This window comes from Cottoperca gobio, chromosome 5 (assembly GCF_900634415.1).
Source record: "Cottoperca gobio chromosome 5, fCotGob3.1, whole genome shotgun sequence".
Lineage (NCBI taxonomy): Eukaryota > Metazoa > Chordata > Actinopteri > Perciformes > Bovichtidae > Cottoperca > Cottoperca gobio.
The window spans coordinates 3708289-3719580 of NC_041359.1; positions in this window are offsets into that span (position 1 = coordinate 3708289).

Below are 11292 nucleotides of genomic sequence, written 5' to 3' on the forward strand. Positions count from 1 at the left end.
CATTTCTTTCTAATATTTGTATGTTTTTATTGTATTTTCTTCTGAACAATAAATAATAAATATAATTTTGAAAATACATTTTATTTTGTAAAAACAAACCATGGGAAGTGACGCATGACGCATGTTCAATGTCTATACCAGGGGTCGGCAACCTTTACTATCTAAAGAGCCATTTGGCCCCTCTTCCACCAAATAAAATGTGTCTGGAGCCGCAAAACATATTTGATAACACAGTTTATAGATGTAATATATAGTTATACTATATTTGTTGCATTTATGAAATTACAGAATGAAACTGTTGCTATTTTTTACCTGTTTAAACAATGGAAAACACCATACTCTTTTGAACAGAAGGAAATAATACACTGGCATGTTAAGGCCTACTTTGAAATAAATTAAACACAGACCTATGCAGCCTATTTGAGTCCTCCCCATATGTGTTGAATAAAATAAAATAAAAATAAATATAATATAAAAATACACAAAACAATAAAAAATCTAATTTAAAAATGAAATTAATAAAAAATGTAGCCCACTTTGAAATAAAAAAAAGCATATAGCTGCAGCCTAATATCTTAAAAAGAGTAAACCAGTTTGTACCTAATTATGTCCGTTTCAGTGTGTTTTCATCCACATGGCTTTTAAACAATTCACAACAGCCTCACAAATGTCCCACAAAATGTCTTTCAACATTACATTTTCTGTTCATTTCTCGCCGCATATCAAGTACACTGGTAAGCCAGCATTGTTGATAGGGAAAGCAAATGTATCTGTCCACGCAGAATTAAACAATTTTCCTCCGAAACTTATCTTTTTTTGGTTTTATCCATGGTTAGCACACCAAGTAAGGCGGGGGTCTGCAACTCAAGATAAGCCACCTGCAGGGAAAGGCACCATGCCCGTAGACGCAGTAGAATGTGACGCATATTTTAGTTGACGAAATTTAATTTATTTTATTTTATTTCAGTGTCAAAATATCACCTCGAACTCCAAGATAAGAGGTGTTCCCTTTGAAAGATTGTCCATTGTGCAACAATCTACAGGGAGCCACTACAGAGGGGTTAAAGAGCCGCATGTGGCTCCTGAGCCGCAGGTTGCAGACCCCTGGTCTATACGATGCACGCGCCACTGGGAGTCTGCGCTGCTCCTTGCGCAGCCTGCCAATGAAAGAAGAGGACGGGCACTTTCTTAGGAAGTTGACACTCATTGGCTCATGAAGGTTGTAAAAAACCCATTGAAGCTCTGATTGGCTCACATTAAGTGTCAATGGAACATGGGACATCTGGCAATTGCTTATGAGCGTCTTTTTTTAATATTGTTGAAAAGAGGATATTTCTGAGGCTTTATAGGTAGGTGGGCTCAAAGTTATGATTTTGATTTTGAGTGTGCTTGCTAGTTTGAGGAGCTGATTGTACCGCTGTTGTGATTTTCATCTCAATATCTAAATAGACGAGATTCAAACTTTCCAAAAATATAATTTTTATTTTTTATTTTTCAGAATAAGAAAATGTACATGTACATCGTGCAATAAAACTCCTCGAAGGCCCACTGGCGGGCCGTCCACCCGTCCACCCGTTAAGAGGTTTTAAAAAAGGCAAACATTAGATTGATAGCATGAACATAGCATTCATTTTGGGACCGGCTAAATTTTCAATCAAATTAATTCAGTCATCATTTTTTTTGTAATTAAAATGTTGGTTATTATCCCAATCATCAGACTTAACAACCAGACAGAGATCTCTTGAAAAGAAGGTGTATCTGTCTGCCTCCAGGCAGACTCTGGTATGGTTGGTTAGCATTGTATGACAGTCGACTTTAACATGAATTCATAAGTGAACAATGAATGATAAAGTGCACAGATTTAGATTTTGTTACATTGATCGTAGTACAATGATGCAGGATGACATCACTAAATTCAACTTATTTCACGGGAAAATTATGTTTACCTCTTCCCTCATTGTAAAAGGTCAAAGTGAACCAACAACTGATCAGAGTATGTAACAATGTATCATTTTGTTCTTTGGTCCATTATAAAATGAACCCAACTACAGGTGTTAAATCATTTATGTTTGATCTTTGATTGCCCCTTTTGAGATCTCAACCCCGGGTCGGGTAACCACTGATCTCGTGACTCCACAATGGATTAAGATGATTAACACAACCCAGCCTCCAAACAAGCCCACACATATAATTCTTCTTCACCACACAGTCACCCTCAGAAACACAACCAATTAAGCTTTGACTATAGAAATGAGAACAGAGCCACTTGCATAATATACCCATGCTGCAAGCTTCATGTGGAGTAACTAGTAACATGATTCAAGATAACAGGGGTCAGCAAAGCCATTGGGACAAATGTAAGTGCAACACCATGAAGGGTAGGATGGCTTAAAAGGAGCTATCTCGTCCAGACAAACTCCATTCATTTGGCAGTAATTTTGTCAAATTTTGATCTGATCTCTTCTTTGATTTTGCACTGCCTCACATCAGCTGATCAAATCATTGCTCTAAGCAACCTAAGTCGGCCATGCCAGCGACCAGCAGACCACTGGCTGGTGGCTGAGATGCCTTTCATTACTGTGCAGTGTAGAAAAGTAATCAAACTAGAATAAAACTGAAATCAGATGTTGCAATTATCTTTTAATATTGGAGTGCAGAATGGCCACCAAGTAGTATTGAAGCTTTGAATGGTTCAGCAGGCCAAGAGCAGAGCAGGGGACCTGCAACATACCTGAGATTAAAAACATTATTGGATTTATTTATTTCAGTTTCAAAGCCTAGACTGAGTTGTTTTAACAAGGTCCAGAATATTGAGCAGCAACTCTGGAGTAAGGTACCAATCTCCCAAAAAGTCTATTAGAGCATTTAATACATTGTTTTTACATATTGTGATAGCGATGCCTTACAATGATCTCCAACTGCAGTATTTACCACCATATCAGATCTGAATGTTGGTGTATTGTGTGTGTGGGGAGGTGGTAACAGCCTTTATGAAGCATGTTATGAGCCACGTAAGTGGTTGGAGGGATGGCTCGGAGCTGATTGATGCTGGCTGGAGCGGCTCTAATGCTGTCTGGCTTGTAGCATACCAAATGTGACATTGGTTTGGTCTGAGGAATATTGATCTAGAATGGTTCTTGCCGAGCGTAGATATGGAGGGCTGTATTGATGTTTGCCATGGTTCTCATTTCAAGCTCATCTCACCCCGCCTCTGTGTTTGTGTGTGTGTGGGATAGTGTGTGTGTGGTGTGTGTGTGTGGGGCGGCAGCAGTGCCGGAGGCTACTCAAGTGTGAAATCGTGTGACGGTTTCTCCATTGCGCTTCATTTAGCTACACATCGCCCATCTCTCATTCCTGACAAGTTGCTTAACTGCTCCAAAATGCGAGCGCCTCGGGGTGGGGTGGCAATGTAGCCCTGTCAGTGTACAATGAAGTGTGTGTGTGTGTGTGTGTGTGTGTGTGTGTGTGTGTGTGATTGTGTTTGTGAGGGCTAAAGTGAGAGTCTAATAAAGCCAGCAGCTGCCATGGAAACCAGGGCAGAGGCTAACTCATCCTCAGTGTCTAGGGACCCATCAGGGTCTCGGCCATGGTACAAACATATGCACACACACACACACGCACACACAATCGTTTACCAAAGGCATGGCAAATGACTCTTATAGGGAGGCCTCTCATACACACTCTCATACAAACAGAAGACGAAGGGCCGTGAAATAATCTGTGGCACCACAAGAAATAGGGAAGCAAGCTGCCTGTTCAATAGCCACAGGGACACTGTTTCCTCACACACACACGCACACACACAAACACTGCTGGTACTCCAACAGCATGACATAGGAGTCAGGAGGGCTTAAGATGGTCAATATCCAGCTGTAATCCTCTACCGTACCGTGTGTGTGTGTGTTTGTGTGTGTGTGTGTGTGTTTTTTTGTGTGTGTGTGTGTGTGTGTGTGTGTGTGAAAAAAAAGTAGATAAGAGTGACAGCGTGCTCAGGTTGATGCCATGACAGCAGCATTCTCCATGTGACAGGTTTATTGCATTTCTAATCTCTGCTTACATAAACCCTCAACATTCAGACACACCTATGTATCAATGTATGTATATGTGTTATATATATATATATATTTATATACATTTATATGCATTTATATATATATATATATATATATATATATATATATATATATATATATATATTTATATATATATATATATAAATGCATATAAATGCATACACACAAACATCCATACACAAACCTCATAGTTCCTTCCCTCCCTGTTGCTCAGACAATGAAAAGGGCAGAGGAAGCCGATCAAAATTATCTCTAATAAGAATATTACCCATCATGCTGTGGGGGGGCGGCTGAGTTAGATGGTTTGCCAACCTTCGTCTGACATTTATAAAATGAATTGCAAGCCGTACACTGAGGAAATAGCGTGCGTCTAGGCATTACGTGATGCAGGTTCTCCCCCAGTCTCGCACTTGACAGATCTCATATCTCCACTCTGGGCTGACATGCCAGCAGAAAATTAGACGATTTGCAATTGAAAGTGTGATTGAAAGGGAGATATTGGTGAAGGAGGCGGTGATCGGCACCCTGGGTGTCACTAAGGTGTCATGAGATGAGGACAAATGACAACAGTTAAGGTGGGCGACTGACTTGTTTCCTTGACTGGGCCGCAGATTCCGTTAGGTAAGACAAGATGAGATTTAAATGACCCCTGTGGGGTTATCCATGAAGAATACAGAGAGGATACTTTAAGACAAATTGTGAGCAGAGAAGATGATAAAAAATGCAGCTCAAAGATTGGAGCCTAGAAGAGCTTAATGGAATTCCACCGTTGTCTTAGCCGGAAACTGAAAGCTGTTTGCGATGGAAAAAGTGAAGCATATTCGTATAGGCCTTACTAACTGGTATACTCTCAGGGGGCTTTGTAACGCCTACATGATGAACCAGTAAATGAAAATGGCACCCCACAGCCCTAAACCCACACTGAGAACAAGGGAATCCACCCACCAAAGCCTCATTAAGAAAAGGAGAAACTTTACAGCAGAATTTTGCAGAAAGGGAATCTGCTATCAGAACAGTGCAAAGTGTAAAAGTGCTGCAATTGGGCAAACAATGAGAAGTGGTAAAATGGAACAATCACAGAGTAAATGTCAGCTCCTTCTTGTTTATAGGACACCAACTATTACAAGATGCACCTACCTCATTTCTACCCCTTTATAGGAGAGTGGAGTAGCAAACTAACATGAACTATGACTTAAAAAACAATCTTCTACACCGCAGTCTAAAAGTGCATAATCATTTTCACACGGGCACTATTTTTACTGGGGGTATTGTTCTGGAATATTTTACATTATTAGATAATACACGTCGGCAGAAAAAAACCCATAATTTTCCTATGGTACGGCGTACCTGGCGTGCGCTCCTTTCTTGCGCCACACACAACGTTTTCTAACGTTTTTTAAAAGTTGAAATACTCTACTACTATACTTTTCAGCACACGGCTCGGCCATGTCACACTTTGCCCAGGCAGCCAATCAAAGTAAGCAAGAGTCTAGCTTTACTACTTTACCACTTCCTTGTTTTGATGCCATTAGATGTGATAAGAACAGTTGGTCGATTGCACATACAGATGTAAGGTAGCTATTATCAATATAAGTGACGTTTAAGGGACACCTGCTCAACCGAAAGAAGGACTGGAAGCACTCATCATTCAGACACATTTCGCGGAAGGGATGGTGGTATTAAGCAATTATTATGTTTCCTTTTGTCAGTGACCCAAAACCTTTGCTTTTTATTGACACTTTTCCCTCTTCATCAAATAGCACAGCAACGGCTAGATCTTGACGTCTGCCTGAATATTTTTTTCTCCCCCGTTAATCACATTTGTTTGCCTGGTTGCGCACTCAGCTCCGCTCCACCGGTACACCACGCTGTTTTGCACAGCGTTTTTGAAGCGGTGGCCTGTAGCAATGTTTATCAGGGCTGCTCTGATTATGCTAATGAACTAATCTTATGCACACGCACCTACTCGTGAACAGGTGGTATTCATTAGGTTGAATCCATACCCGACATGGCACATGAGCTCTCATGAGCAATCCTCACGGGGAAAAAAATAAGAAAAGTTTAGGACAAGAACACAACTTGTGGCTCAACGTCTCAATGGGCTTTACATTTTCGAAACAGTAACATTTCCGAAGTGGCACAAGCTCCCTAAGAAGACCAGGAGAACCCCCCCCCCCCCAAAAAAAAAACCTTAGTTCATGGGAAAGTGGTGGAAACCTTGGGAGAGGGAACATCAGGAGATCCCTTTCCTCATATGCACTACATGATATCCATACAGTATGTGAGGAAAATCTCCCACAGTATTATAATACTGTACGACCAAAACTTAGTATCCAACTCATCTGAGGGGAGGAGAGGTGAGCTTTGTTCACTCATTGCTGTTCTAGTTGTATCACTTGAGATAACTTTGCAAACATACAGTGTGGACAGGATTGTTGGATTGTTTGTGAATGACCTCTGAGTTTCTGTAAATATTTGATCCAACTCTTCTCGACTAAGACTACCACAAACATAAATCCTATCACTTCCTATACGCCAGGGTGCTTTTTATTCTTTGGAAAGAGATTTGACACCAGAACCACTGCCATATTTGTTGGTTGAGAGTATATTCTTTTTGCACTTGCAAATACATTTTTCTTTTGTTGGTGTGTTGAGGCAGACTTCGCAAAAATCCTTTCATTTAAGTTTTTCCACTGAACATTTTATGTGGACTTTGAACACATTGTACATTTTATTCCAATTATAACAATACTGTTTATAACAACAAATCCAAAGTAGTTGTAGTCCTGAGTTCTGAATATTTCTGACTGAGTGTAATAATGTTTTGTATTTGTCTTTAATTAACATGAATAACTCAGTCTTGATACTTTGTCACCTTAGATATTACATTCCAGGTCATTTAGCAGCCATCACCACCACAGATATGAACTACACATCGTTTCTGTAACGTTCTACCTCTTTATCTGGTGAGTCAGTGATTACACTTGAACTATGAATGGCACTATTACATATCATATTGTATCTTGGAGTTGTATATTGTATGCTGCTGGTTGAGGGATGCATGTAGCTGGCTCCACAATGATTTGTTGGCTTCACTTCACTTGGATTTGACCTTAATGGCTCATTAGATTGAGGACTTGGAGACTTAAAACACTTTAAAAGGAACTAATTTCCATTTCCTTGATTACATGTGTTAAAGTTAGATGAGTCTTTAATGATCGCAGTGTGGGCAAACATAATTGTTGCAGCAGCAGAGAATAGAGTTCACTGCAAGTATGAACAACACAAAAACTAAACAGTGTTTCATTAAAACAAATAACGCCTACAAAGATTACAGCCTTAGTTTACATTGAACTACTGATTCAATCACTGCCAGTAATAAACATACACCAATGATGGAATACATGTAAAGCTAACAAAATGTCCTATTCATTTAATGTCAGTTATTACATTATGTTCTTCTGTGGAGCTGTGAACACATCACGTGGAATTTCATCAGTATGTGAAAAGCCAGATTTGTTGTTTAGTTATATCTTGAAGCCTTACTGTCATTGCAATTTACAAGTGACATTTGATGTTGTCACAGTAACATCAAATGTAACACCTGCTGCGGAGTTTCTTTATACACCTGAGTAAAAAGGGAAACTGCATACAGTGTGGACACTCAGTAAGCTTGTTTGTCAAGAAAAAGTGAACAGTTGAAGTTGATCATGACCATTAACAGCTTAGCCATCCTTACAGCCTTTAATAGGTGCTTGGAGAGCACATTTTGCCTCCAAAAATGATTAATCCTACCTAATTGATGCTTGCCTGCCAGCTATTACATCTCATTAAAGTGGACCCATGCAACAAACTTACATGATTTCATGTTTCACAACATAGGAACAGAAGCTGCAGACACAGATGGAGTTCCGACCTCACCTTTGTGTACAAGCTCATTTTCCGTCTCCATCTAAGTGTTACAACAACTTAATGACATGAAAGGTTCACCATGACTTATTTGGACCTTTTATAATGTTGTCTTGCAAAACACACTCATTAGGGAACCCGTTGGTCTGTCCAGGTATGCTCCCCATCATATTTGTTTATGTTTAAAAAATATATGTTACATAAAAAAGTAAAGCCTTTTATTGTCATTATACAAAAAGTACAATGAGATTCAGAGTGCCACTCTGTCCCAGTGTGCAAACAATACAAAGACATACATAACATTAAAATTACGGCAGTAGGACAGACAACATAAGCAATCATACGGGGAATACATAGTTAAAAATATTGATATAAAAATAGATTATACTTAATCTATTACTTAAAAGTGCAATCAGAGTGTGTATGTGTGAGAAGATTGTTATGGTTATTGCATTAGGTGTGGTGGTTAAGCAGCCTGACGGCCCAGGGGTAGAAGCTGTTTTTTAGTCTGTTTGTCCGTGATTTGAAGCTCCTGTATCTTCTCCCAGAAGGCAGGAGAGAGAACAGTCTGTGACCTGGGTGAGAGATGTCCTTTATTATTGTGTTTGCTCTGCTGAGGCAGCGGGAGGTGGAGATGTGTTCCAGAGAGAGCAGGGGACAGCCAACGGTTTTCTCTGCCATCCTAATCACTCTCTGCAGGGCTTTCTTGTCAGCTGAACATCCAGCATACCACACAGAGATGGAGTATGACAGCACGCTCTCGATGGTCGCCCGGTAGAAGGACACCAGCAGCTTCTTGTTCAGTCTGTTCCTCCGTAGCACCCTCAGGAAGTGTAGTCGCTGCTGGGCCTTCTTGTCTGCTGCAGTGGTGTGTGCTGTCCAGCTGAGGCTCTCCGAAATTTGAACCCCCAGGAACTTAAAGGTGGGCACCCTCTCCACTCTCTCTCCATTGAGGTGAAGGGGGGCGGGTTCTGGATGGTGTTTTCTGAAGTCAATGATGATTTCTTTTGTTTTGCTTGTGTTCAGATGTAGGTTGTTAGCTGAACACCACGCAGACAGCTTCAGGATCTCGTCTCTGTATGCCGACTCGTCGTCTCCCTTATATATTTGGCCGACCACAGTGGTGTCATCTGCAAACTTTATAATGGAGTTGGAGGGGTGAATGGGAGAGCAGTAGTGTGGAATATACTTAGCCTACTGCTGTCTTGCAGAGTTAGATAATATCTAAACCAGTCTCATGTCTGTACACTATTACAATCTACTACTACAATCAATATTATACACATTGTATGTTGTTTAATGTGTACAAAAACTGAAATGTAGAAATGTCAACTTGTAGTGTTATGGGGAGTCTTTGTGCTAGAACCATTTCTTTGCCGAGCCAATGCTGTCTGGTAACCACTCAGCGACAACAAGATGAAGGAAGTCCCTGCACACTGTTTTATGTGTGTCAAGGCTGGTGTGATGGGCTAACAGCGATAGGACCCAAATGCAGACGATAAAAGCTGACTGGTAGAGTACAATCATTTATTTAAACAAAGCTTTGAGGCAGAGAATAGTCAACAACAGGAAGTCAGTCCAAACAGGCAAACACATCTGACGAAGAGTAGGTAGGCAGGGGATAAACAGGCAGGTAAATCCAGAACAGGTAACAGAGAAAACTAGAAATTCCTCCTTGTGGTTGTAAGCCTCCGCCAACCAAGTTGCAGTTTACACCCATGTCTGTCCAGAATGTCGTCACTTTGAACATTGTCATCATGAGCACATGAATTTGTGAGTTATGGCTCAATATGTGTTTCCTCAGGTCATAGTGACCTTGACCTTTGACCATACAATTCTAATCAGTTTATCCTGGAGTCCAAGTGGACGTTTGTGCCAGATGTAATGAAATTCCCTCCAGGCGTTCCTGGGATGTCGTGTTCACAAGAATGGGAAAGGCGTGATGTCACGTCTGTCGCCGGTGTGGAGGCATAACAACAGGAACGGATCAGATACAAAAGGCTGAAACTCAAAGGCATGTAACACACGTCAACTTGGACGAACTGGTGAGCAGTGTGTGGGAAAGGGCTGGTTGTAAACTGCAGGACTGATGAGGGAAAGTGGAAGGTGTTTAGATGGCCCCTTCATTGACTAAGATAGGCCAACCAGCTTCTTGCTCTTCCTCCATATTTAGCAGATATGACCGTGGCATTGATCTTCTCATCAAACTCTTATCAAGGCAGCAAATTAGTGTAGCTCTCAAAATATCAAATTATTTGAAAGTAGATTGCTCCAACGCAGCTACTGAATAGACCTCGAGGTAATATCATTGAGTCAACTGCATCTTCAAAGAAATCAAGAATTAGTGCTTGGGGAGCACATTTTCTCCCCAAATTGATTTATTCTAACTAATTGGCGCTCGTCGGCAAGCAATGTAATCTTGTTATATGGACCAATGAAGTAAATGTAATGATTTGATTGCTCAAAAGCGTTTTACAGTAGCTACAGACCTCAAGGTTTTCCGTGCTGTGGTGTTTCACCGTGCCTTTTTATTAATGTATGAAGTCATACTTCACCACCCAGCATTGTTCCTAGCCCAGGTGCAGGCATATTCTCCCGTTGTCACAATGGTTGGGAAATATGTGTCAAATTACTGAAATCAATTTGTGTTTGATGTTTGTTTGTTTTAAATGCCTTGAATGTCAATCTAATCTCACAAGGTTTGTATATATGTCGATTTGTCTCATTATCATTTTGGAAAACTATGACTCATATTGCAATTGTGAAAAAAACGATTTCAGCTGTCTGTCACATGACGGTATGAATTATGTTCCAGACACAAACTTCTTAAGAGTGAAATTCTCAGGGAACACTGAATCCTTGTGAGTGGTTTTACGTTGAAAATGTTTGGCTTACAGCAGTTTGAATACCAAAATAGAAGCAGAGCTTGATTCTGAAACAGATACATGTGTGCGTTGTTTAAGTTACTTTACCACAAGAAAAGCTCACATGCTAGTGTGTGTGCGTACGTACACACACTGGAAGGACGCGAACACACTCACATGCACATAAACACACATTGATAGGGAACAATAGACATAGAGGGGACACCTGCTCGCCTGATACACCCTCCTCTTCTTCCCCTCTCTCTGCCTCTCCTCCATTAGGATTCAGTTCAGTGTTTGGCTCCGTCTCTGTGAGTAGGTTAGCCATGCGTGTCATGGTGAAATCTAGTGAATGATAATGAATGATGAAGTGTGTGTGTGTGTGAGTGTGTGTGTGTGTGTGTGTGAGTGTGTGCGTGTGTGTGTGAGTGTGTGTGTGAGTGTGT